Source organism: Melopsittacus undulatus, chromosome 5, assembly GCF_012275295.1.
Source record: "Melopsittacus undulatus isolate bMelUnd1 chromosome 5, bMelUnd1.mat.Z, whole genome shotgun sequence".
Taxonomy (NCBI): domain Eukaryota; kingdom Metazoa; phylum Chordata; class Aves; order Psittaciformes; family Psittaculidae; genus Melopsittacus; species Melopsittacus undulatus.
In genome coordinates this window covers 2,535,318-2,562,569 of record NC_047531.1, presented here as the reverse complement: position 1 = coordinate 2,562,569, position 27,252 = coordinate 2,535,318, and the positions used below count along the sequence as shown (strand labels likewise).

At 40.7% G+C, this 27,252-nt stretch overlaps 1 protein-coding gene across 2 annotated transcripts in view; it reads left to right on the top strand.

Annotated features, from left to right (window-relative positions):
- Positions 1-2,396: 2,396 nt before the first annotated feature.
- The window catches only part of USP6NL (USP6 N-terminal like), a 117,910-nt gene continuing 93,054 nt past the window's right edge, over positions 2,397-27,252 (top strand). For both annotated transcript variants that reach the window (XM_034063389.1, XM_034063390.1), the window contains exons 1-2: positions 2,397-2,465; positions 7,250-7,339. The gene's annotated coding sequence lies outside the window, so the exon portion shown is untranslated. The remainder of the gene's footprint in view (positions 2,466-7,249; positions 7,340-27,252) is intronic.

The window sequence follows — 27,252 nt, the reverse complement described above, 5'->3', positions numbered from 1 at the left end:
TGGAGAGCTCCCCATAGAAGACATTTATCTTAATCAGCCATTCAGAAAGGAAACAAATCCCTAGCTGCAAGTATGGTTTTATATTCCAACACTGCCTGAGATTTTTATAAAGACAATTAAGACTTGGACTTGGAAGGATTCAGATCCAACCACTGTTGCCTCTTGGGATTTATGGGATACTGATAGGTTAGTGAATCACAATTACTTTCCAAACTGGACTGCAAAGCAATAAACGATTTGTTTTCTGTTACCCTTTGTCTACCCAAGGAGAGGAATCATTCAGACAACAGCAATCCAACCTGCCATGTCTGTCTTACTGCCTTTAGCCATTTCCTGCCACATGAAATACATGTCATCTGCATCGTGCTCACACACAGCTATGCAGAGGCAGTGAGATGTGCTGGTATGGGTTTTTCCTACGTCAGGGCTGATACTTCCACTTTCTCCAGAAGTAACACTAGCTGTGCTATTTTTAATCTAAAATGAGAGAGAACTCCAAGGAAGGAAAGCCTATAAGAAATGGAATTATCTGCCAAAAAGATTTACTGATCTTTTTCTAATCAGACAGTAATTACCCATTTCATTCACCCTGTAATAATGGAGCTTTCTACAGACTGTCACAAAATGTCATTGTACTGCAGAGTTAGTAAAGATTAATATTGGAAGTTGAAAGCCCCACAACTCAGTGCAAGTTGTCTAGAACTGCTTATCTTAAACAGGTTGTTTAATATATTATGCTAAATTCCTCAGTTACTATTGGAATGGGAAGTATTTAACTATAATGATTTCACAAACCCAGGATTGTTTAAAACACTCAGAACATTTACTAAGCATGCTCTTTTTGCACCATTACTGGATGTCTTTTAGTTGTATATTTTAACTACTGTTTATTTTAATCATACTTCTTATGCAGCATCATATTCTATTGCTACTTCAAATTCCCTCTTAACCACAATTGTTTTTGTTAACCCAAAGTTGCTCCTTCTGCTCATAACGTTGCTGTGGCATTTCAGATGTCAGTCTCAAGCAGCCGTCTGTCGCATTCCCATGCTTCCAGCCTTCCAGTTTTGCTTGTAGATGGGTTTGCTGCCCCATGCAAAGCACGGGGATGTGTATGCATACGGAATTTGCACACAGGGAGTGGGAGCACTCTGTTTAAGGAAGAGGTGGGGCTGGGATCAAAGTCATCCCTCTCATGATGTGCACACGAAAGTCAGGAGAGCTGGAATGACAAACCTGGCCTATCCCATCCTATGCATTTTCATCTAACAATAGAAGCATAGAATGGTTTGTGTTGGAAGGGACCTTAAAGCTCCTCCAGCTCCAACCCCTGCCACAGGCAGGGACCCCTTCCACTGGAGCAGCTGCTCCAAGCCCCTGTGTCCAACCTGGCCTTGAACACTGCCAGGGATGGGGCAGCCACAGCTTCTCTGGGCACCCTGTGCCAGCGCCTCAGCACCCTCACAGGGAACAGCTTCTGCCTCAGAGCTCAGCTCAGTCTCCCCTCTCTTGGGCAGGTTCAAGCCATTCCCCTTGGCCTGTCCCTACAGGCCCTTGTCCCAAGCCCCTCTCCAGCTTTCCTGCAGCCCCTTTAGGCACTGGAGCTGCTCTGGGGTCTCCCCTTCAGGAGCCTTCTCTTGTCCAGGCTGCCCCAGCCCAGCTCTCTCAGCCTGGCTCCAGAGCAGAGCTGCTCCAGCCCTCGCAGCAGCTCCATGGCCTCCTCTGCACTCGCTCCATCAAATCCACATCCTTCTTTTGTTGCAGGTGGGGTCTTGCGAGAGCAGAGGGAGAGAACCACCTCCCTCAACCTGCTGCTCACACTGCTTTTGAATTTGTGTGTGCTTTTCACACACAAGCCTCAGAAATCCACCCATAAAGCTGCATTAAGCCCATACCCAGTGCTGGTCATTTGCCAGGGGAAACCAGAACAGGGGTTTCCAAATGAGGGTGTTGTGTTCACAGCACAGCAGTCAAGATAAATCCAAGGGGCAAAACACCTGTTTTATGTTTTTCACCTCTTTATTTTTTCACAGGAAGCCTGCTCCTGCCATGTACCTCAGTGCAGAGGCGCAGGCCCAGCCTGACACTCCCGGGTAGGTACCTGAGAAGGGTGTTGGAGGCAGCAGGGCTCAGCCCTGTAGCCAGCCATGCTCCTCGCTGTAAACCCATCCCTACGAGCACCAGGGCAGCAGAGCCCATGCGAACACTGCCTCCCTTAGCCCCGGCCTCGTCACGGGCACAAGATGGCGGCAGCGGCCCCAGAGCCCGCAGCGCGGCCGGTCACCTCCGTGCCTCGTTGTGAGCCCAAGATGGCGGCGGGTCAGCGTTGCGGGAGGGGCGGGGCCGGTTGCTATAGTGCCGGTGTCACACCGGGGCACTTCCTGGTTGGAGGCCGCCGGTCCCGGGGCAGTTGGGCGGGGAACTGCCGCTGGAGGCCCCGGAAAGGAGGAGGAAGCCGAGCAAAGGTAAAGGGGAGCCGGTAACGTCCGGCCATTGTGCGGCTCCCCCGGGGGATCTGGTCCTCCTGGACCCTTCCTTTCCCATTGGGGAGGGGGGGGATGCCGCGCCGGAGCTCCCCATCGGGGCGGCCGGGGTGGGACCTGCTTCCTTACGGAGCTGAGGGGAGGTGGGCAATACCATCCTCCCCCGGGGGGAGACCGGGCTGCGCGCACCACCCGCGGCGCTGGGGAGGTGGAAGCGGCCGGAGCCGGCTCCCGGAGGGTACTGGAGTGGTTCAGACTGTTCCATTCCGAGCGGAGGGGCCGTGTGTGTGCAGAGTCCGGGCTGCTGAGGGGAGAGCGGGCAGGGCAGTGTGTGTGCAGCTGTGGGGCCGGAGCGGTGCGGAAGGCGGTTGAGCCCGAGTGTTGGAGATGCTCCTGGGTCCCATGGTAGCGCTTGAGTGAGGTGTGGTGGCGGTTGGAGGGGGGACGGGAAGGGATCCCAAACATGGTGGTGAGGGGTGCACTTCCATCAGGAAAGTGAGGGGCGCTGGGCCTCCCACAGGAGCTGGGGATGCTGTGTGTCTGTGGAAGTGTTTTGGGGTTCACGGCTTTGGGGTCTCGTTGTGGACCCCCCCTTCTCTGTCCAGGTGGGAGCAGGGAGGTTTTGGATGGTTGAACCCCTGTTTTAATGCGGCTTTCGGGCAGTGCTTCCTGTACCTGCTGTCTCTTCTGCCTTTTGTAATGCTTCAGGTATGTGGTGAAAAGTGCCAGGTCAGGCACACAAGGGTCGGCAGTCCTGCGTGCTTCCCTTCCCCCAGGCTGTGCTTGCCAACAGGCGTCAGTCTCCATCTCCCTCACTAAGTCCTTGCTGGGACCATCCACAAAGAGCCAATTCCGAGATGTTTCGGGTTCTTCTGGTGGTGTGGATGGTTGCCTGTAGGAAACCACCAGAGCCGTTGGACTGCGGCTGAATGAGGGTCAAGTGGTGACTTAAATCACTGTCGCCAAACTCCTGCACCAGTCGTTTGCCCGCATACACTTGAGACTAACTTTCTTTGTGCCTGCAGCTTTACATAAAGCTGCCTGTGAGTGTAGTTACTTTTTACCTTTCAGTTACAGGGAAATGACACCCAATGCACATCTGCCTTGTTCACAGCAAGTGCATTTTGTGGAGGATCAGTTTTATTAGTATAATTTTGTTAAGTGGTTGCTCTCTGCTTGTTTAGCTTGGTGTGTCCCCTGCAGTCCGGAGCTGCTGTGTGACAGTCGAAACTCAAACTCTGCTAGGCGTGTGTCTATGAAATACAGTGGCCAATCAGCAGTGCCTGAAACTCAAAGCAATTTGCTTCAACGCTTTGTAGTGTAAATATTCCTACTATGAACAAAGGAGGGTGTGTCATCGTGCTTGTTTCGTTTGTGCTTCCTCATCTGTCGCCAGTCAATGGTTTTGTGGAGGTTCTTAGACAGTAGTAGACCTGTTTTGGTGTGAGTCTTGTGTTTGAGCTGTCTTGGGCATTCACCTGAGCTGGAACACTCGGAAGCTTGGTGTTGTATTAGGAATTTGTATGATTTGCTTCTTAATAGCTGTGCTCTTAAGTAACTTAGGTTTGCTCCTTTTTAACTTCTGTTTTCACTGCTTATAACTTTGAAGTTAATTTAACTTGGATGCAGTGTAAAATAAGTGTTCGGTAGAACTGCCTTTTAACCAGCTGTTCTTTTGCCCTCTGATTATATAGCATGGAAACCAATAATTTCAGACTTAATGTTTTGCCAGCCATCTATCTATAAAACTTTGAAGCATGTGCTTCTGAAATCTCTGTATGTGTTTTCTTTGAGGGACCATAACATTTTGGTTCTAAGAAGAAAGTAAAGGGCAGTAAAATACTGATTTGTGTCAGTTAGGCTCTCTTTAAGCTATTTTGTCTTTGTGTGTATGTTTAAACACAGCGCAGTTGTGTGGTGCTCCTGTCATTTCTAGTTCTGGAATTTGGGACACAAATTCTTAATGTTAACTTCTTAGCATCTAAGTGAAACAGGTACTGCAATAACATACACACAGACTAGACCCAGGTCTTTAATCGACAACTTAAAGGAGTATCTTTTCTCTAGTTATAGTTGGGACAGTTCTAAGATGCTGTAACTTAGTTGCAGTCTGGGTCCTGTTAAGTATCCTGAAACAAAGTACCCATAGGTGTGGAAACATGTAACTGTATTATTAGTGTGCTTGAATTTGAAGTCCTAAAAGGCTTCTCTCAATTGAGGCATTCTTTTCAAATCTAAGTTTAAACCCCTGGTAGTTTCACAGCTCCTTAAGGTGAATACCACCAAGGGCAGGTGGGTGTGTGTTAGCAGAGGAAAGACTGGCTGGAATACAAGGATTGGCTCTTTAGGAACAGAGAGGGATCAAAGGTACGTGTGTGGGTTTTTTATAGCCTTGTTAATTGCAATGGAAAGCATTACAGGACGTCAGGTGTTATTCTGAATAAGAAGACAGTTTTTCCAAGGTGGTATCTTTCAGCAAGACACTCAAGAAGTAATGCTCTTTCTTTCTTTCGCTGTTGTGTAACAGTTAGAGAGAACCCTATAACCATTGAAAGAAATCAGGTCATTGGCTGGGAGAGCTGAGGAGTAACTGTTTAGTTTTTTACACACATCTTAAGGAAAAGCATCAATGTTGTAATGCGCTAGTACAGACCTGATATTTGCCAGTGTTGATTTTCCTTTTTTATAAAGCAGTGTTATTTCAAAGAACAAAATGTGAATTTAACCAGAAGTCTATGTTGGCTACTAAGCAAATATTGGCAATAGCTAAGTAAAATACTTAGATGTAGAAGGCAAGATAAGAGTGACATCTTAGAGCTGGTAGTGCAGTTCTGTGGTGTAGTGCAACAATTGCTTTCAGGGTTCTGACACACTTTTAGGTAGTATTTAGCTGCTATATTTTCCCCAACGTATTTCCTTAGTGTGTGACCAGATTTTTGTAAACCATACAGTGCATAATTATCTATTATTAGCCTTAAGTGGTTCTCAGAACTGATGTTTTGGTTTTTTTCCTAATGAACAGCCTTTTCCTGTGTATACACACAATAAAATATCTTGTAAAGTGATGTCTCTGAGGCACAGTGATGTTAGTTCATATTTACAAAACTAAGGTGAGACTGTACCTTTGCAAAAACAAGTTGGATGAGAGATTCTGTAGATGAGTAAAGAACAATTTGGACCCAAGGGGTAGTATGAAGCTCTGGTCAAAAGTGCTTTGAACCTGGGTTGAAGGCCACCTGTTTGACTCATGTGATGTTCTGAAGATAATAGCTGTAATTAGTCCAGTAAATAATTACATGTCATGGAAATCCTGTCTGTGAATTCTGACACCAGTAATAAAAAGGAAGGTGGTAAGACTGCACTTCTGGTGATGTGTTTTAACCAGACACTTTGATTAGGCTTTGTGTGCTTCATGTAGCAGCCATTCATAGAGAATTGACAGGACCAGCAGTTCAAACTATTCCTCATGAGTGACTGCAGCATCTAATGGTTTCGTGTTCACTGGGGGTTAATATATAATATTTGCATATGTATTTCTTCAGCATGATACCATTTTCTTCCCCTACTGAGCCCCTTCCCTGCCTTTTTCAATGCAGAAAGAGTTGCTTGTAGTTGTCAGTCTGCAGCGTTTTCAAAGGCTTCCTGTTGCAGTTGGATTCTTTTTCTTTTACAAAACTGGGTTTAGCATTTGATATAGGAGCCTTCCTGTGATGTGAATCCGGTCCTGTGATAGTTCCTCTACTTCTTTGGCACATGCTGTAGATCTGGAGGTGTTGTGTAAAGTCAAGTGTCGGGGGGAAAGTTAGATCTCTACTTTTGTCTTTTTGTGTTTTAAACCTTAAGAGATCAGGAGAGTTGAGGCTTGAAATCTGAGTCAGCACAAGATAGTCTTTGGCTGGATTAGCACACGTGGTCAGGTTCAGCAAGTTCTGGTTGATTTTTTTGAAAGAGGAAAGAAATCTCATCGTATTCTGTAATTTACAGAAACTCTGCTTGTGCAGGTATTAGAGGAGAGCTCTTTAGCTTAATAGATGTGTTCAGTTTTCTCTTTTCATCTCAGCTGTGAGGTTAAGTTACTTTCGGTTCGCTGTTCTGTCAGACTTGTATAAACTTGCTTTTAGCAGCAGGAGGGAGATTATATAATAAGTTTTCTAGAATGTCCTTGCTGTGCTGTCGCTGTTGGAGATGAAATCCTCTACATCTCGCTTCGGGGAGAGCCAGGCACATTGTTAGTGAATCCATATCTGCCCTACTTTGATATCTTTTCCCATTTTGGTTGTGAATTGACTGAGCTGATGAGTTATGGTTGCTACAAACAGTAAGTTCTTTCAGGTTTTGTTCCTGAGGAGGTGGTGTTGGATGCTAATGCCAACCCATGCCGCTTTAGTAAACTGATTTGTAGTTCTTCCTGCTTGTTGAAGGAAAATGCTCTTTGGTATTTTCAGTTACTATCTCCATGTTATAGTCTTGTACTTTTAACTTCTGAAGATTGTTATCTTTTGGGAGAAGTTATACTTTGTGAAATAGTACATGCACACAAGTTTCTAATATGAATGTTAAAAGAAAGTGCACATTTGGAGTTGATAAAATACAAAATATATCCATAAGCAGTGAAGTTCCCCAGTCATAAAAAATACATCTTTGTGTTCCTTTTTTTAACAAGGAGGATGAAAGGATAGTAGGAAGGGCAGTTTATATGTAAACATTTATTCTAGTTATTTGAAGATCAAAAATGATTTGTCTCTTTGTTTTCCTACCATCATTAGGACATGTATACATCTGAGAAGCCTTCTCCAACTACATACTTTGCTTCAAGACCTCTCCTGGATTATACGCAAAGAAGTTTCCGGTCATGAGTAAGTAGATTTATTTATTTAAGAGAAAAGAAACCCCTAATTTGCAGTTGAGAAGCAGTGTACTTCTGTAGTGGCTTTTATAAGGTGGTTCCTCCTCAGGAATGTTCATATGAAGTTTTGTCTCCACAGTCATTTAAAAGTAACCAACTAAAACTGAGATTTGGCAGATGCTGTTCTTAATCTGCAGGTTTTTGATCTGTGTATGCTCTGTGAGGCTCCTGTGTTGGTAGTCTGGTGGAGTTTTCAAGAAGGTGAGATCTGTAACAAGCCAGTACTTGTTTTTTTCAGTATAAATAAAACATGGAAAATGTCTTGGGTTTGTAAAGAGCTACAAAATATGTGACCATCCAGTAAAGTAACATAGCTGGTAAAAATCCAACGTACAGTGAATGGACTGCATTTTATGGGGAAAAATAAATACATTACTTAAATTTCAGTATACATGTCTGCTTCCAAAGGAATGTTGGCATGAGCCATAGAAAACTGACTGAATATCTGTTTTAGTGGAAAAAAACAGATGAAAGACCCCACAAGTTTTTAGGCTGTATCTGATGGGTAAGATAACCTCTTTTTAGCAGACTGTTTTGAGTATTTGAAGGCCTGTCATAAATTTTGTGAATGTGAGAGTTCTTAATGTACTTCTTGGCAGCAACATTACCCAGACTTACACCATGTAGAAATAAGGATATAACTTCATATACACAGGAACTGTATTTATAATGTAACTCGGTCTCAACACAACTGTACTGAATCTCTTGAAGAATGAGCATCCAGTTCATAGGATAATTATATTCTGTGGCAGTAAAATAAGACCATTTGATTTTCTGGGAGGAAGTGAGTAAAGAAAATTGTTGGTTAAATTTCTTGTCAAACTAAATGAAAAATGACTGTTCATGACATCTGGAAGGAAAAACAAGAATGACGAAGGAAATGGTTGCTAAATGCAGCAAAGGGAAATTTAAACCAAAAAAGGGCTGCAAGTACTGCTGAACTTTAGGGGCTGTGCTTTGAGTATATAGAACTATTTTAGTATTTATATAGAATGATACCTGTTTTCTCTTTCATATTGCTGTTCACACTTGTTTCCTTTCTGACGTTTAAAGTATTTGCTGTATTGTGTCGATAACAGTGTTCCAGGCAGCTATTCAAGTAGCTGAATATTCAGTTTGTGAAGTGCTGCTATATTAATCACTTGTTTTATAAAGCATCTCATGTGCTGTCACTGCCTTATGTATAGTCTTAAACATAACTAATGATTGCAAGTCTTCTTGAGTCATAGTTGCTGTGTTAAATGTGACTTGCCAGTGTGTTGTGACAGTTTCAGTACAACAAGTGCTGTTGGGGCTTGAGCAAAATACCATTCATTTTGGGCAGATTTTGACAGGATTCGAGACTGGAGAGTTTACCTTTATCTTAGAAAGAATGAAGATCCTTATTCAAATGAAAGATAACACTTTGGCAGTATTTTTTTGTGGTGGTTAATAAAGATACTATTCAAAATACAGCCTCTTTGCAAGACACTGTATTCTTGTGGTAGATTAGCTGCGTAAGTCCATGTTTAAGTGATGAGCTTCATGGGCATAACAGAAAATTCCTGTTCAACTGGTACTGGATTTCTTAGTTTAGTTCAAGTTTCTCTGAAGTAAACCATATAAGCACAGTTTACTTTTTAGGTTTCTCCCTACTATATACCTCAATCTGTAAGGTATTTATCATCGCATAAAGATGCATTTGTGTGCATACTTTTGGAGATGTAATCTATTCACAAAAACTGTGGGCACCTGGAATAGCTAGATGTGGTAAAAGCGATGGGAGTCTCTAGTATTCCAGACTTGTGCATCACCTAGTGTAATTCAAACCTAAAATCTATATAAAATGTAGTAACTTCAGACTTGGGAATGCCAATAACTTCATGGTGCTGAGAGTATTCAGAATGATGTTATGTGCAGGCTACATTATAGAATCCTACTTGTTAATTTCTTGTGATACACTTGATGAAATATCTATTTCCGTTGCTGCTTGTGAAAGGCTGTTCTGGAATTTCAGATTAAATCACTCTTCTAATATCTGTCCTAAATTTACTCCCAGGCAGTTCATATCTACTGGGGTTTTTTGTTGCCAAACTTTATTCTTTAGCTTAAAAAGTCGTTTTTACCTTATATCATGTTTGTCATTGCAGCAATTTGGTCCATAGAGTGTATTAGTTCACTGAAATAGCTTGTAGAAGTAAAACTGTAATATCTTGGTGCTTCAGAAGGACACAAGCTTAATTTTAAGCAAATGATTAGCTAAATGTTTTTGGAAAGTGAACAGGGGAGCTACTGTTGTTGTATAACTTGTAATAGTTACGAGGTGTGTGGGTAAGTGCTTTGGATCCTGTTGTACTCCATCTTTCCCAGAGTGTGGGAAGAGTATCCACAGAGTTGAGAAGTCCATTCATGGCAGTATTGGGCAATACAGAGGATCTGAAAAGGTGTTAGAACTGAGGCAGTCTCTATTAATAAGGCTTTTATTTTGTGGAATGCCTTTATAAATGTTTGCTTTCATAACTAAGGATAAGAGAAATCTGTATTTGAAATTATACTTTAGCACTGTGTGCTCCATAGGACAGTGATGGCATATGCTTCAAGGGTGGGTAAGAGTATACAGTGGAGCTAAGTTAGATTGACTTTTGTATTTAAAGATAACTTGTCAGAGAAATCCTGGCTGTGTATAACCTGCCAACAGTGTCACACCACAGAAGCAGTTGGTTTCATTTACACTGTCTCCAGTTGTGGACAATTAGCTGCCAGAAAATGTGTAGTGTCATGATAAATTCTTATAGTTGTAAACCGTGCTCCTTATGTTTGGGGGTTTTCCTGTGCTTTCTCCTTTGAAGAAAGGTCAGTGCAGTGAACTTACTTGAGTTGCTGCAGTGAACTGTGCAAACAATTAAACTTTAGTGTATATTGCAGCAAGCTGCTGATACCTTCATACTCTTTCCCCTCTTAAATGCATAGGATGCAGTGCCAACTTTGGGTGTTTTTTCTGTTATTTTGTGTCATAAGAAGAATTCTTTCTTGGCTTTGTCTTTCTGCTTTTAGTTTTGTTCCTCACACCCTAGAAACTTAACAGTGCAGGTGTTTGGGAAATTAACCTGCTGTTCTTCAAGGTTCAGTATATCTCTGTAGGTTTGCCTTGTGATTGAGGGTAGGAGCATGTTTAGTGTGTTTGCAGAGATGCTGTGCAATGTAATCTTGTATTTTGAAAATGGTCAGTGTGGTCTGGTGATGAGGTGGGAAACTTTTTCCTTCAGTTCAAATCAAGACCACAATGGTGTGATTAAAGGTTGCTTCTGTTTGATAGCTGATTATATATCATGACCTCTCATTACAGCTGGCTTTCTAGTTTGTGTTCACAGAGGAGCCTTTGGGCTTTGTGACTTCTAAGAAATGTAGAAATGTTTGCCTTTCTTTTTGAGTTCTTGTAGTGTGTGTACAGAAATACTTTTGGCTGTCAGTTTCTCTCTTCATGAGCAATAAGCTTGGGAATTCAACCAAATGTGAAGGTCAGCATTAACAGGTAAACATCCAATGCTTTAGTAAACATGAGTTATTATTCGTATGCTTGCAACTGGGGAAAGTGTGTTGTGGGCTTCTATGTAAAGCTTTCTATGCTAAGAGAAGTCTGTCTGGTTGAGACTGGCTCAGTTCTCACCCCTCACTTTCAATCTGCCCTCCCTGTATGCCAGAATGAATTTGAACTGAGGATCAGGGCAAACTGTTCATTGCTAAAATACTTGAATGAAGTAGTATAATGAATAGCTAAAGGATATTGGATTATGTTGTTACAGACTAGTTTTTGTTTTACTTTTGAACCGTGAACCCTGAAAACTCATTTATGAAATACAAGCTTGAAGATAGAGAATGTGAAGTATTTTCTTCAGTAATTCTTCTGACTTCATTGAACAAATTACCTCCTAATCTTTAAATACTGTGACTTGAGAAAGCAGAAGTTTTTGTCTTCTAGGTCAGCTTTACTGAGATTTAAAATAGTCATTCTTTATGAGAAACTGAAGATAGGAATGATAAAGAATTGTAGGGTGGAGGGGATAAAGGGCCATAATGCAGAGCTGGAAAAGGTTGGTTTGAAGACTTTGGATACATTTAAATTACTTTAAGAGTTAAATAATAGTAACTCCCCCTGCAATTCAGTTGTCTGAAAAAGAGTAAAACCCACAAGATGTTTAAAATAGTAGGCTCCTGTAACAACCCCATAAAAACAACCCCATAAAAATGATGTTTGCTCTATTTTTTCTCAGAACTATCTATGGAGTTTATTACTGTATATAACTGTAGTGACACATGAGTGCTTGGGTCAGAAGTAGTAGTGTAGTAACTATTTGTTTTCTTGTAGTGAGAGGGTGAAGCATGAAAAATACATGTGTACTAAGTTGTTTGGCTCCTGAACCTAGTGGTCAGGAGAAGCTCTTAACTGTTCTTGAACTTGCTTTGCTGTTATGCTTCTGTGTTGTCTTAACTTTTCACTTCTGTTTTCTTCAGACACTGCTCCTTACTGCTGTGCTGGCTGTCCCTGCAGTGTAGTGCAGCTGGTGGAGGAACACTACCAGCAAGCTTGCTGGAGATAGTATTCTGAGTTAAAATGTGGATTCAGAGGTCAGAGTTAATGGGTTACAGAAACTTGTGTGGACTTGCAGCAAAGCTTTGAGTGGAGTTGAGTTTCATTAGTACAGTATGGCCTGTAGGAGCTAAAGCTGAACTGAGGGTCTTTATTCATGGTCCCCTTAACGTGTTGCAGTTGCCAATAGAGAGGGTTGTGTTCTTTTCCTTTCTGAATTCCTGTGTTCTTCCTTGTTGCAGGAGCATTCAGGAGTTTGGTTTGAATTGGGTGGGCTCCTAAAGCTGTTTGCTATGTAGATGCATGAACGGTTGTACTGCTGTAAAGCAGGGAGAGGACATGGGTCAGAGTAAGTGGTTGGTAGGTGAGACTGTGGTAATGCTGTTTTTCCCTTGAAGCTTGTATGGAACTGTAGGTCAAGTTGTTTAGGAATGTGATAATCTCAGGCTTCCTCTATACTAAGTGCAGAGAGGCATCTCCAGAGGGCTAATCAGATCTCATATGACCCAGTTTCTCATCAGTGCTGAAGTGAAACCGCTCCTCTAAATAGAGAGAGTGCATCAGTGGCAAGAAAGTATAAACCCAGATACTTCAGATGCACAGAACTGGTGCATCACATTGAGGAAATGTTGGCATGTTAGTAGAAACTTACTTGTTTTCTTAATACTTGTATTCTATAATGTTTGATTTCTTCTTACTTATCCAGTTGACAGAATGATACAACTTTTCAGACATTGTGAATTTTTCTTCTTTGTTGATAGCTATTTAAATATATCAGAACACAATTGAAAGCTTTTTGAAATTTTCCTGTAGTTAAGCAGACTTTTAAGATTTATTTATTTATAATAAATAAGAGGAGGCTGTGTGGAGACCTCAGAGCAGCCTTCTGGTATCTGAAGGGGGCTACAAAGATGCATGTGACATTTGTATTATATATTTTTATTATTTTCTATTATATTTTATGTAAGTGTATAATTTATATAACATTCTTTTTTATATAACATTCTTTTTTTTATATAACATTCTTTTTTTTATATAACATTTTTTTCCAATCTTTTTTTCTATGTGTGTATACGTAGAGGGAGGTAGTAATCTTTCTGAGTTTGCCTCTTACTGTTTTTGTTGGTGGCCAGTAAGGACCGATGAAGTATTATGACTAACTTGCATACACAGAAGTACGTGCTTTTGGCATGATAATATTCTCCTGTTACAGGGGTTTTTATTTAAATCTTAGTCTTTGGGCCTATATCTGTATTTCTTTATATAGAATGTTGCACAATAATGCCTTTATTATGGGTCTTTGGTATTCCTGCAGCAGAGAGTAGCAAAAGAACACTAACCTTGTTCTCTGGAGTGAGTATCAAGTATCCACCACTATGTAAGCAATTCATATTTCTGGGATCCTATTCATCCTGTGATAAGTTGAGGGTGGTGTTCAAGTACATTCCGAAGGGGGAAGGATGCAGGAACTCACAGCTGAAACAGAGATGAAAAGTGAGAGCTGTAAATGTAGCTGTTTTGGCAGACGCCCACTCTTCCCATGCAGACACAGAACAGTGTTCTAGCAACTGCATGGAGGCTGCAGTAGGAAGCTACCGACTGGTGTTATAATTTCCCATTGAACTGGAGAATTCACAAAACAGCAGCTGAGTCAGATGAGGGATTAGAAATGGGCTGAAGAAGAAGGTTTCCAACAGCAGTGTCAAGTGAGGTATTTAGAGGACTTTCCTTGCCTGTGTGAGTCATATTGTTCTCCCTTTCTTTACAAGTGATTGAGTAATATGTGCTACTGAGTTGGAAAAGTGAAGCTATTGCTGCTCATTAGTGTAACTTTGCCACAGATGATAAAAACAAGTGAGCTGCAGCCTCACTTTATGTTATATTCCATTACTTGCATACATATTCCAGCGATAAAATGCCTGACGTACAAGATGTGTGGTTATTTTAAGCTGAATAGACCATGTTTCAAGAAAAACAACTCTGACATTCTTTACCCAATTTTTGATAGGAAACAACTTTGATTTGTAGCATGGATGAAAACCATTTGGATTGTTGCCATCAGTGGGATTATGCCAGCAGTCACAGAAGGGTTACTGGCTCCATCTTTGTTTAAGGTTAAGATCTTTTCTGTGCTTAAACTATCAAATCTGTTGTTTTATCTCTGTTTAAAGGATGGTTGCAGATGTTTGTGTAAACAAAGGAGCTGCACTTAGGTGATACCCTATCTATCAGCTAATTATAAGCTTTGTTTAATCTCTTATTGCATAAAACCTGCCTATAATGATGAGATTTTAATGCTTAAAATAATGTGGAAGAATGACAAGATGGCACTGGAATTTTTTCAGGACTGTTGGTAAACCTGTACCTATCCTGCTTAAAATTCCTTCCGAATGAAGCAGAAACCTGTGTAGGACTTCCAAGCTGCTTTGGTAGCTGCTCTGTTGCAGTTTCCTCTTCTGTTTTTCTTCATTTCCCCCGTTTTACTTCATGTAACATAAATATTCTCTGGAATGCAAGGCATCCCAATATGCTGTAGAATCTCCAGTGCATTTGGCAAGTGCAATCCTTAATCTAACAGATCATTAATATAAAAGGGCACTTTGTTTTAATAAAGCACATTGGTTTGCCATAGGAGAGGATTCTTGAATGCAGTCTTTCTGTGTTACCCTTGAAAAGCTCTTTGAAACCCTGCCTGATTCCCTGGTAGGTTGCTGAAAGGCTCCCTCAGAACTCTTTTGAGCACCAGTCCAACTTCTCAGAACTTCTAGACATCAGGAAACAAGCCTCTCACCAGCATGTGTGCTCTTGCATTCAGTATAAAGCTTTTTCCTTTCCTCTTTTTTTTTGGTAGTAGAATGTTGTACAGTGTTACAGGAGAAATTTTACTTTGGGATGCTAATATTTGAGTTGTACGAAAGCTATGACGTACCCCTCCTTCCTTGCCATCTCCCAGACTTCTTGAGTGACTTGTCAGCTGCAGCTCTCTGCTCTTATGATGCTGTGCTACAGCCATAATTTGTGTCAAGCCTGTTCTACAGACCCAGCTTGCCTTGCATGCTTCAGAGTAGCTATATTTTCATATTACATTATATCTGGTTTTAAACTAGGCAAGCTTTTAGCTTCCTATTTCTTCTCCCCCCCCACCAAGTTACAGCAAGTTAATGTAAGAATGTTTGAAGGACATCAGGGTTGGTCTTGGAAAATGGGAGAGGTATATTTAGGTTTATAGTTTGCCTTAAGAAGATTAACTACAAACTGGAAAGTGTCAGTTTTGCTTGTTATTTCCTCCCCACTTCCTCCATATGCTTTTCTATGCCAGAAGCAATTACAAAAAATGTCCATAGTCTTTACTGTCACACTATGGTAGGAAAGTAGCTCTTTCTAGAGCAAAGGCTACTGAGTCACTTTTAGTAGGATTTCAAGGTTTGTTTATTCCCCATGTGATAAAACAAGCTCAAAGAAATAATATTTACGTGAAACTCAATGTAAAGCTCTTGATGGTGTTGGTATTTCTTAATGTGTCATTGAGTGGAACATCTACCATAGAATCATAAAATGGTTTAGGTTGGAAGAGACCTTAAAGCTCCTCCAGCTCCAACCCCTGCCACGGGCAGGGACCCCTTCCACTGGAGCAGCTGCTCCAAGCCCCTGTGTCCAACCTGGCCTTGAGCACTGCCAGGGATGGGGCAGCCACAGCTTCTCTGGGCACCCTGTGCCAGCGCCTCAGCACCCTCATAGGAAAGAATTTATTTCTTATATCTAATCTACTGTATATTTTGGAGCTCTAACTCTTAATTTGTATTTTTGTTTAATTATGTGTTCAGTGGTCTGGCAAGGTCAGGTTACCTATGTACTGTCCAGCAAACCTGAAAAGATCAAGGTCAAGGATAAATCTGCTGTCAAATGGAGGATGATGGTACTTCTTTTTCTCTTTGTTTAGCACTGGTGTAGTACCACTGGCAGTTAAAATACTGGATTACAATGCCTGACTAACACTGAGTAGAGTATTGCAGTTCAGTCCCTTTTTGTCTGCACCATGAGCAATTGCTGGCTAAAACTTGGCAGCTACAAAGAGAGTGAGGAGAACAGTAAGTGTGCATTAGTCTTCTGTCTGCCAAAACTGAGACTTAGTCACTAAGGCATGTACAATTGCTCTATCTTTGCTAGTATAATAGGTAGGTGAGATGTTCCTCATTTTGATAGTTTGATTGTCTTAAAGTGAAGCTGAATGAAGTGTATTTTACACTGCTACTTCTGGGCTTTGTGTAGCAGAGTGTATCTGCCAGCAGTGTTGCTGTGAGATGCCCAGGTCTTGTAGAAAGATCTAGACAGGTAAAACTGAACGTGAATTGACTGAGAAAGGTATCAATAAGAGTATTGTTCAGTGTTGGGGTTTTGCAGTGTGTAGTTTCACTGTGTGCAATAACATATGGAACTTAGCTGTATGTTTTTCTGTCTTCCCCTTTCCCTGTTTTTAGCATTTGTTTTCCTTTTCTTGAGTTCAGAAGTTTTTGCCTGGAATAGGTGGAATTAATTTCATTGACCATATATTGGAACTCTCCATCATCATCCTGAATTTAATGTGCAGCTTTCTTGTATGCTTAAAAGAGAAAGAGAAACAACTTTAAAAAGCATAAGAGGCATTTGTTCACATTTTTTTTCAATCTGCCTTCACTTAGATAGCTTTCTCTTACAATTATTTGTTACTTTTCGAGCCTCTAGATCAAGCTGCTTTCTGCTACCGAGAAGATGTCTTCTAAGAGACTAATATATCTAAATCTGTTTGCTTTAAAACCTGCAGCCATACTTTCATGCTTTGAAAATGGTAAAAAAAGGTGCTAAAAATGAAGGTAAAATATTCCTAAGTCAGTGTAAATTCTGTTGGATGAAGCAGTTACTGACATATTTATTATTTTAATGAATGCTTTGCAAAATGCAGAGCCAAAAGCAGTTGTCTTTGAAGAATGAATGACTTAAATAATAAATGGAGTCATATCACTCCAGGAAAGGCTACTGAAATTCATGCAGCAATAGGATAAGGGGGAATGGCTTGAACCTGCCAGAGGGGAGATTGAGCTGCGCTCTTAGGCAGAAGCTGTTCCCTGTGAGGGTGTTGAGGCGCTGGCACAGGGTGCCCAGAGAAGCTGTGGCTGCCCCATCCCTGGCAGTGCTCAAGGCCAGGTTGGACACAGGGGCTTGGAGCAGCTGCTCCAGTGGAAGGTGTCCCAGCCCGTGGCAGAGGTTGGAGCTGGAGGAGCTTTAAGCTCCCTTCCAACCCAAAACAGTCTGGGGTTCTATGATCAGACTTTTGGAGAGCACTAGGCTGTCTTTATCTTTTTCATAGTTCCCATTAGTGCACTGCAGTCAAAGATTAATCTGTAGAAAATAATGAACATCAGAATTTAGAGGCTCAGAGTCTTTCGGTGAGGGTTGGTTATTGATCTGAAAATCTAGAATTCTCCTGTTCCATCTATAGGAGCTTATTTAAATCTTAAATGAAAGCTGTAGCTTTCAGTTCATAGATCAGAAAATTAATTAAAAATATTAGTAAGAGAGGATAGCCTACTTTATAGCTGCTTTATTAATAATTTGTATCATGTTAAGTTGTCTATGTGAGAGCTCAGTGCATGTGTATCTCAGGACACTGATTTGAAGACCAGCTGTGACAGGAAGAGTCAGAGGAGTCTCATAAACCAAAACATTGCTGTCAATACTTAAGGCTATGCCAGGACTTTGCTGCAAGGTGGATTTTACCTGAATTTATTATTTTCTCTAAGAAATACACACTTTTTGCTCTGAACTCACTGCTCAAATTTTTTTACATGTTCTTCCTTCAATTTGATATTTAAACAATCTTTTCCCTCTGCTGTGCCTTACTTGTATATCCTTCATGCTTTAATCTGTTGCTGAAAACTTCTTGTGCTTATGAAATAGTAGTTGTTCTGGTAAGAAAATCCTAATTTGCTAAGATGGGAGGGAAGCTGTGCCATGTAAGAATGTCAAGTAGGCTTCTGAAGATGGATCTGCACAGGTTTCTGCAGAGATGTGGTGGAATCACCTGAGTGCAGCTGGACAGTTCAGCTTGATGGGAGATGGAAAAAGAACAATCCCAGTAACTTTGCATCTCAAATGGAATATGTGCAGCCCTGTTGTTCATGTGAATGAATGCCCACAAGCCACTTCCGTGTGGGTTTTCTTATTCTATTAGTAGCTTGTACATCTTCCTTTCTGTAAGTGAGGGCACAAGAAGCAAGAACTCTTTTTGGGTAGCTGCAGTGCTGCCTGGCATTACCCTGAGGGCTCTTGATGGTTCTTTAAAAGCTTAGCCAGAATGTCATGAATATATAACCATTACAGATTAATGGAAGAGTGTGAAGGAGAAAATAGAATTTTTTCTCAAACTGAAATTGTAATTGTGTTTTTTCCTCCAAGTGTCATTCGACAAATACCCGCTGAGCCATCCTTCTGCAGCATCTTTGCTGCTGTAAATGTTATCTCCTGGCAATATGCTTCATGAAAAAGAGCTGTTTTCAAAAGCCAGTTAATTATAATTATGTTAATGGAAGCACTTTTATTTTGAGTGATGATAGCTGACTAATCAGATGCAGGTCATTCTTTCTCTGATGGTTAGGAGAGGTCAAGGGTTGCACACAGTGATCCATAAAATCCCATCATGGTTAAGTGCTCCTTATTGCACCAACAAATTACATCAGGTTGGTGACGTGTGCATGACTGCTGTATTCCTTACAGTTTTGATGTTAAGGGAGAAAAGCAAACTGCAAGAACATCATAAAGCACATCTTGCTTAACAAACTGAAGATGCTTAGCAGGAATTCAGGTGATACTCACTGAACATGTAACACTGCTTTTCCCTTCAAACAGAAGCTACTTAAATTGTCACACTGCATTTATGATGTGGTTTCCTTTTGGTTTACCTTGTGTGTCTGTGTTAGAATTGCTGTTAACTTTTTGCTTGGTAAATATTCTTGCCCACAGTTCAAGTTTTGTAGGATGTGGTCTGAGAGATGGCAATTGTAACAGATTGTGTGGCAGTGTCAGCAGGATGTCATGATTCAGAGATAAAGTGAACTATAACTATAACCAGGTTATGGCTTATGAGTAACAGGTGAAGTTACATGATTTAGCCAGTTAGTGTATTTTGTTTCATAGAATCCCAGGCTGGTTTGTGTTGGAAGGGACCTTAAAGCTCGTCCAATTCCAACCCCCTGCTACAGGCAGGGACACCTTCCACTGGAGCAGCTGCTCCAAGCCCCTGTGTCCAACCTGGCCTTGAGCCCTGCCAGAGATGGGGCAGCCACAGCTTCTCTGGGCACCCTGTGCCAGCACCTCAGCACCCTCACAGGGAAGAGCTTCTTCCTAATATCTAATCTAAACATACCCTCTGGCAGGTTAAAGCCATTCCCTCTTGTTCTATCCCTACAGGCCCTTGTAAAAAGCCCCTCTCCAGATTTCTTGTCGGCCCCTTTAAGTACTGGGAGCTGTTCTAAGTTTTCCCCATAGCCTTCTCTTCTCCCGGCTGAATAAGTCCAACTCAGCCTGTCTCCAGAGCAGAGCTGCTCCAATCCTTGGAGCATCTTTGTGGCCCTTCTGTAGACTCACTTTAACTCTTGAAGACTCTTGAGGCCTCTTTGATATTGCTACTTTTTAAAGCAGGTTTACTGTTACTGTCTAGGTAGGTGTAGAAACTGATTTGAGGAAAAAGAAATAGCTACAATGTTTCGTATTGGTCCTCAAAGTTTCAGTGATTTGTCTAATTTTGTTACATTGTTCACCATGAACTCCAGGGCCCTGCTTCACACTTGCACCATTTTCTTTTTTTGCATTGCTCATAGGATGTTTAGTATTCTTGTCTGCATTTTCTGAAATTCATTTTAAAGCTAGTTTTTTTTTTTTCCATTTCTTTCTACATGACATTTTCCTTGACAAAAGAGAGGGGCAAGTACTGTGCATGTCATCTCTGGAGGTTTTCATGTCAAGGGAGCTAGGTGTGTGTGAAAATGATTTCTAGGCCTTAAGTTCTTGTGTGTGTCTCTTTAAAAGCTCTGAGCAGGCTTTAACTGTTAAAAATACCCCTACCACTGGTGGAGAAAGAGAAGTACTGGTGACTGTGGGATGAAAGCTTTTCTGATGGCTATTCTGCAAGCTTTAGTAGGTACTGGTTTTGTTTTCTCACCATCATCCCTAGACCTACAAATCATGTAAGAGTCCTCTTCCAGGTTGGCATCTCTGTTATCAGCAGGACAAGGGATAGTTTTGAAGAAAAGGGAACAACCCTCTTTTTGCAGTCAGGAATAGCTGTAATCCTTTCCTGGGTGTTAATTCCTTGCTACTGAAGTGCCCCATTTCCTTTTTAAGCAATTTTGACACAACAGCAAGCACAAAGCATGCCTTCTATTCCTTTCCCTCTTCCTTTGCTCCCTCTTCCCCACTGTTTCTTTTTGTCAGACCATCATCCTCTCCTTATTCCAGAACTTGAGAACCTTGCTGTAGAAATGAGATGATCTGGTTCAGTTAAAAATCACCTTCAGGATCTGCAAGATGTACTCATGCTTCAGTTGGTTAAACAGGTGTTGTTAACGAAGATTTTACTCAACCTTGCTCCCCTGCTTTATTTCTGTCCTTAATATATTTCTATGAGGACCATCAAAAGCTTAGCAGTGCTGTAAAGGTAACAGTGTTCTGTGAACCATAAACTTAAAATCTTGCTTGTTAGAGGAAATTTGCAATGTAATACAGCTGTAGGTAATGCTGTTCCTTTGAGTTTGTATCTGTAACTTCAAGACAAGTTGTTTGATAACCCAACCAAATAAGGCATCATGGCAAGATAATGGTGGGAAAGTTTGTACAGCAGGAATTTTGAGGGCTGGATTATTAAGTGAAAGACATCCAGGTAAACTTTGGTAAGAACCCCTTCTTTAGATGTTTTGAAGTTATAGTTGTTCTGGAAACATCTGTTTATGGTGATCTTTTCCTTAGCTCTTTACATGCAAAGACATTTGTCTGAAACCTGGAATTTAAGTGTAGATGCAGGAGGTAGAAATTGTCCTTCATACAGGAAGTGGAGACTTCTGTTTGTAATGGTTTAAAGAATCCTTTTTCAGGAAGAGGTAAGTTACAGTTGCACAGTTGTCCACAGGCTTCCTATTGAGAATAGTCCTGTTGGACACCTGAGGATTTGCAAGGTGGGAGAAGAAATCAGTGTTCAGAGGGAATGATTTTAACTTGCCTTTGTTTTGCCAAACCAAGTCCTTTGGGCTGGTTAGTTCTTCTGACAGTGATGGATTAACGGGCAGCTTGTAAATGAGACTGACAAAATAGAAAGAGTTTGTGGTGCTTGTGCTCTTTGTGCTTCCAGAGACTGATGTGCATGTGGATAAATAGACCAGTAAATGTAAAATCTGAAAAGCTTGTGATCAGCAGCTGGAAATGGGAAGAGATGACTTCTTCCCCCTACCATATAAAACTTAAGCAATGGGAACAGAAGGTCTAAAGGCCAGAGAATATATCCTGCTGTGCCTTGATGGTGGCCTGTGGTTTGTTTCAATGTTATGGTAGTTGGCTTCCTAAACTGCTGTCTTTGTGTGGGTAAGGCCTGCAAGGCTGTGAAGGAATTTGGTCTCCTGAAGTGTTCAGAGCCTCTTCAGGGCTGACAGTTATTTAACTTAAGCCTATAAAGCATGATTTCTCAAGGCTTTTGTTTGTTAGCTCATAGAGGCTGTGACAGAAGGTACTTCTGAAGTGCCTTTGTATGTCTCCCAAATGGTGTTAAAAATGGTGTGGGGCACGTACTGCAATTTGTCTGCTTAAAGTTACCTAACAGAAGCAGTGATAGCAATTTAGCTGAAATAGTTCTCTGGGCCTCTGCTGGTGGGAGAGAGAACGCCTGAAATACACCCAGGATTTCCAGCGTGCCTCTTGGTGTGCAAGAATTCTGCTCACATAGGAGGGTGTCAGAGATGTGCGTTCGAGGGGGGAGAAAAGGAGCTGGATGACTCTTTATCAGGTGTTTCCTTGTGTCTGATGGAGTTTAGATTTAACTTGAGTTCTATGAGCAGATCTGATGCTGGCTTTGCACTGCACTGATAGCTCTTCTTAAAGCATTCCATGGAATTTCAGGACTTGAGACAGACTTTTAGAGGATGCAGACACGGCTGCTGAGCTGAGAGGAGTACGTTGCATCTATCGACGTTAATTTTGAGTGGTGTTTTCTTTAGTTACTTTGTGGTGTGAATGTTTCCTGTAAAATATATTTAGAGGAATTGGTATGCATTCTCTGCAGTAAGTAATTGTAAAATGCTCTGTAGAAATACATTTAGGACTGCTTGCAGTTTTTTTGCCTCATTCTGCTGAAGTCACTTTAAATCCATCACCTCAGCCTGTACAGTCATCAGGCAGAAATCTTTCTGTGAAGGTAGGTGAGTTGTTCCTGCATCAGTGTTGCTTGAGCATCCTGAAGACAGCCACATAATCACATGTAGTAATGAAACCTGTTGGAATTTTAGAGGAGCATCTAATCTTGTTGATCTTGCTAATGAGCAATGATTCAAGTGCTACAGATTGTAAAGGATCTGGTGTCGCCAGCAAGACGGAGAACAGATGCTGCTAAGAGAGGTAAGAGCAGCACCGGGATGGAGTCAGTGTTCCGAGTCGTTTGCTGTAAATCAGGAATATCTTGGAGTTTGGTTGTAGTTAAATTGTGTGCTTGAAACTTACAAATGTTTTCTTTTGTTGTGGCATGTACAGCTCCTATCATTTGGCTTTGAACTATATTAAACCTAATGATTATCGTTTTGCAACTGCAGCTTTCCCAGGGTGAATCCTGATGACATAAACTCCATTTTCAGCATGATAAATGTCAGCATCTGTAACTGCTGCTTGTGGTCTAAAGATCTTTTCCTTATTTCTCTGTGGTAAAAACGTTTTTCTTGCCCGGATAGCTCAGGCTGTGAAAATAGCAACTGCATTCTGTGTAATCCCATGAGAATAGTGGTTTTTTTTTAGAGTCTTAATACTCTAAATGAGAATAAGAGCAAAAATAGGCTACTTTAGTGCTTATGGAAATAAGAGAGACTCAAAGTCCACAGCTGCACTGCTGCTTAGGTTTTACAATTAGATTATTTCTAGATTACAGCTAACTTCAAAATCCTGAATGGCTTTTGCAAGTGTACAAAACATGACTTGAAATGCTCAATTCTTGTTTGAAATGAATTGATGTTAAATGCATTTCTTGTTTTCCTCAGTGCGTTGAATGCTTGTTAGTTTTGCTTCGCTGAAGTAGAGCTGCCCTTTGTGGTATTGGCATACTTACTAGGAACTGATGAAACACTTATCTTGACTTCTACATCTTAATTCTTTGCAACTGCTGAATATATGCTTTGTAGAAAAAGTAAATTGTGGAGATGTCTGAAAAATGTCGTTCCCTTCTTACTAGAATTAATTTTCCACGACCACTTGATTATTTTTGTATTGAATAGATCATGAATAATTTAAGATCTACAGCTTTTGTGTCTGCCTGTTACTGTGTCATTGTTCTGTTCTGCCCTTACACGTAATGTGTAGCTATAGGCAAGTGCCTTTTATTTGAAATCACTCATCTAATAACATCAGGGTGCTGTAATTCTAATGAGTTAGTTCATGGAACACCTCTGTAAGAAAACAAAGTGAGTAAAGGTAGAACTGGGCTCTGCTGTTATCCTCTTACTCTGGAAAGCAAAAAGGCATTTCATAAAGCCAAACTTCCTAACTACTCCTTTGATTTTTGCAGTGATTGGTTGAACATCCCACCCAACAGCTGTATTTTTTCTTCATTTTTGGTTTGTGTAATTATACTCCACTATATTGGAGGAGAATGAAGGGGATAGGAGCTCTCCTTGCCTGTTGTGCACATAGCAAGCTAGTCAGGCTTGATGTTTATAGAAGTAGTGTAAGAACTGGTTTAAAGAGATAACACCAAACAACAACAACAAACTGTTTACTGAAACAAATTCAGTAGAATTGGAAGGGGAAGCCTTGAGGAACATAAGGAAATGCTGATTTTCTCAGTTCTAAAGCTGTGAACTTTTTTCTCTGTTTGTTTTACTCCCTTGTTAAAAGACAGTAATTCTGGGTCACTGTTTGGGTGGTATTCTCAAGCTGCTAGTAACTGAACTATTCAGATGGTAGCTTCAACAGAACTTGGTAGTACATTTTGACAAGCAATATTAAGATCTTAACGTTAAAAAAGAAAATAATTCCAACATCCTGACGAAAACATTGACAAAAGATGCAAAATGCTGACAGACTTGTGTGATAAATACAGCGATCTGAGTAGGCTTTAGTTGCATCTGATGTATGTGAAGGGCTGTATTCTGCAGGAATGACTCATTCTCGTTATTGTTTTCAGTAAATGGAAAAATGTATTAGTAAAGGAAGAGTTGCTAGGAAGCCCGGTGTGAATATGAGGTGAATTCACTGAGACACAAGGGATGATGTGTGAAGTGTTTACAAATGTGCTTTCAAATTAGTGTTGGGAGATGGAAGAGGTTTTTAATCCCACTCCTGGGGTGCATCCTCTTATCCCCCTTCAAAAAGAGTGTTCATCATTAAAATCTAATTTATTTTGTGGAAGTCTGAAGTTCATTGTTTTCAACACAGGTGAGAAGTGTCTAAAATCTCTTGTTGTGGAAAATAGGAACTCATGAAGCTGAAGATAACAGAGCAGATAATTGCAGAAGGGTCCTTGCATATGGGAAGCGGAGGAAGAGCACAGCCTTCAGTAGGGGCCTGACTTGCACTTGTTAGTAGTATAATCACAGAATGGTTTAGGTTGGAAAGCACCTTAAGATCATCCAGTTCCAACCCCCTGCCATGGGCAGGGACACCTCACACTAAACCATGTTGCCCAAGGCTCATGTATCAACTGCATATTTCATGTCTTGTACCTAGTTTAAAACTTATTTTTTAAGGTTAAATGAATGTCCTAACTGTATAACTCTTTCTGTAAGTAGTACACAAGTTTGTGGGGGAAAGGATTATTCCTTTAGCCTTGATTCTCCCAACATTTGCTTTCAGGCTGGGACCTAGAAACATCAGTGCTAGCCAAGAGTGCCTTTTTGCACCCAGGGTTCCACAGCAGAAGCTTGCTATAAAGTCTGTGTTAAGCATAGCTACTGTAAAGAAAGTCAGTGCCTACAGAAGAAACTCTTGCAGAATGTTATTTCAAAGGAACCCATTACGAACACTTCATGGGTTGGGATGTGGATTTAGTGGGATAGTTGCTGGGTCTTGACTGGTGTTTTACATGCCAGAGTTTTTCATTGTGGCCCAGGCCACTAGCTAAATTAAACTTAATTTTCTGTAGCACAAGAGTTGGCTTACAAGTAGAAGAGTAAATCCTGCAAAACAGGCAGTGTGAATATGAGTGCCCACCTTGTTACCCAAGTTCTGTGGTTATGGTTTTGTGTTCAGTCTTTTGAGTATTGAAGCTGACATCAGAAAACCCTTCAGGAGGTTCTTGCTTAGTGATACATGCAGTGAAAAAAATCCACCTTGTAGTTATGTTCCATAGTCTTCCAATTGCAGGTGTGCAATTGAGTGTGTAGAGCTTTTTGTTTGCTTCTTATGGTTTTTGGTGTTGGGAAAACCCATTCCCTTGTCACATGTAGGTAATATCAGTTAAAGGAAGAAGTGCCTCTCATCCATGTATTGTTAAAGGGGTAACACTTGTTCTGTATGTTTGAAGGTGAACATGAAGTTGTAAAGACATTTTGAAGAGGATGCTGGTATTTGATTTCATAGGACTTGTATTTCTTAATTTATAAAATGGAAAGTCAGTCTTTGGATGAAGCCTTAAATCATGCCAGTATAAAATTCTCTTGGTAAGCATTCTAATTCCAAACTAAACATTCCACAAGATCTGAAATCTTTCTGAATGTCAAGGAAAATAATTTGAATGTTGCTTCTAGAGAAATCCATGCAGAGTACAAATTTATTAATTATTTTCTTTCCATCAGTAAAATCCTGCTTGGAATCCAAGTTGTTGAAAATAAGAAAGAAATATTCATGTTTTCCTCCCTCCTTCCTTTTACAGATGGCCACAGCAGAACTTAGTTGGCAACATCACCTTGATGTTAGGGTATGAAAAGAGATGTTGTATTGAAATGCTTCTAGCAGATGGGATAACTAAATTAAAACCAATGAATTAAGAAGTCATACAGTAGTTTAGTGTGAGAGAGAAATATGGGAGAAAACTTTGGTTTGGTTTTTTTTTGTAATTATTTTTTTGAGGGGGTATTGCAAGAGGAGACATGTGTTTGGTCACTGCAGTATTTGGATTGTAAGCCAAGTCAGGGATCCCCTGTATTTCTTTAGGTGGTATATCTTATCACAGCCTTTGAGCTTTCAGACAACGCTTATGGATATCTCAGTTTCAAATATAACTTTCATTCTGGAAATGTGGGCCTATGAGGTATGTAAATGTTGGGCCAGATAAGGATAATAATTTTTAAGTGTGCCAGTAATAGCTCACGCTTGGGTTCGCTTGCAGATGGTACCATGGTAGAACCTTATACTTTAGACTTAGACTTGGCAAGAAATCTGCTTTCTGCTTTTGGTTTATTTCTTTTGGAATGGACTAAGTTGATTCATTGCAAGACAGAGAAAATAAAATAAAGGTCCAAAATCAACTAGTCATGGTATTTGCTGTTACCTTTGGTGACAGGAAGATACAATCAGATGCATTCCCTCAAGGCAACTGGTGAAACAGTGGAAATTCCTTTCACAGTCTCTTGATTTTTCTATTTGGTATCTGAGAATTTTTCTTCTTCTGGGAGGTTTCAGGCTTACCTGAATTTCTTCTTTAATTTTTTAATTATATGCCTTTTCCTTTCTATTAGATTATAATTTTTTAATTTAGTATTTTATTCTGAAGAGACTATTGTTTTATATATGTGAGAACCCATTTTTTCCTCTAATTTTTATTGTTTCACTTTTCAGTTTCTGCTTATAGGAATTTGTTTCACTCCTGTAGAATTGCCCCACGTTTACATACGATGAACACTGTGTAGGAAATGTCTATTTAAAATCAACATCTTAGGACTTCTTGATTTTTTGCCCTGGACTCTTGTAAGAGCAGAGCTGTATGTCACTGCAGTTTGCTTTCAAGTTGGGTTCCACAAACTGATTTAATGGAGTATGCAGCCTAAAGCTTGGGAAGTTCTTGAGGAATTTCTGGGACAAGTTCTTGACCATCACTTACCAGCATCTCATTTGTTCTAAGGTTGGCCCAGTTTTGCAGG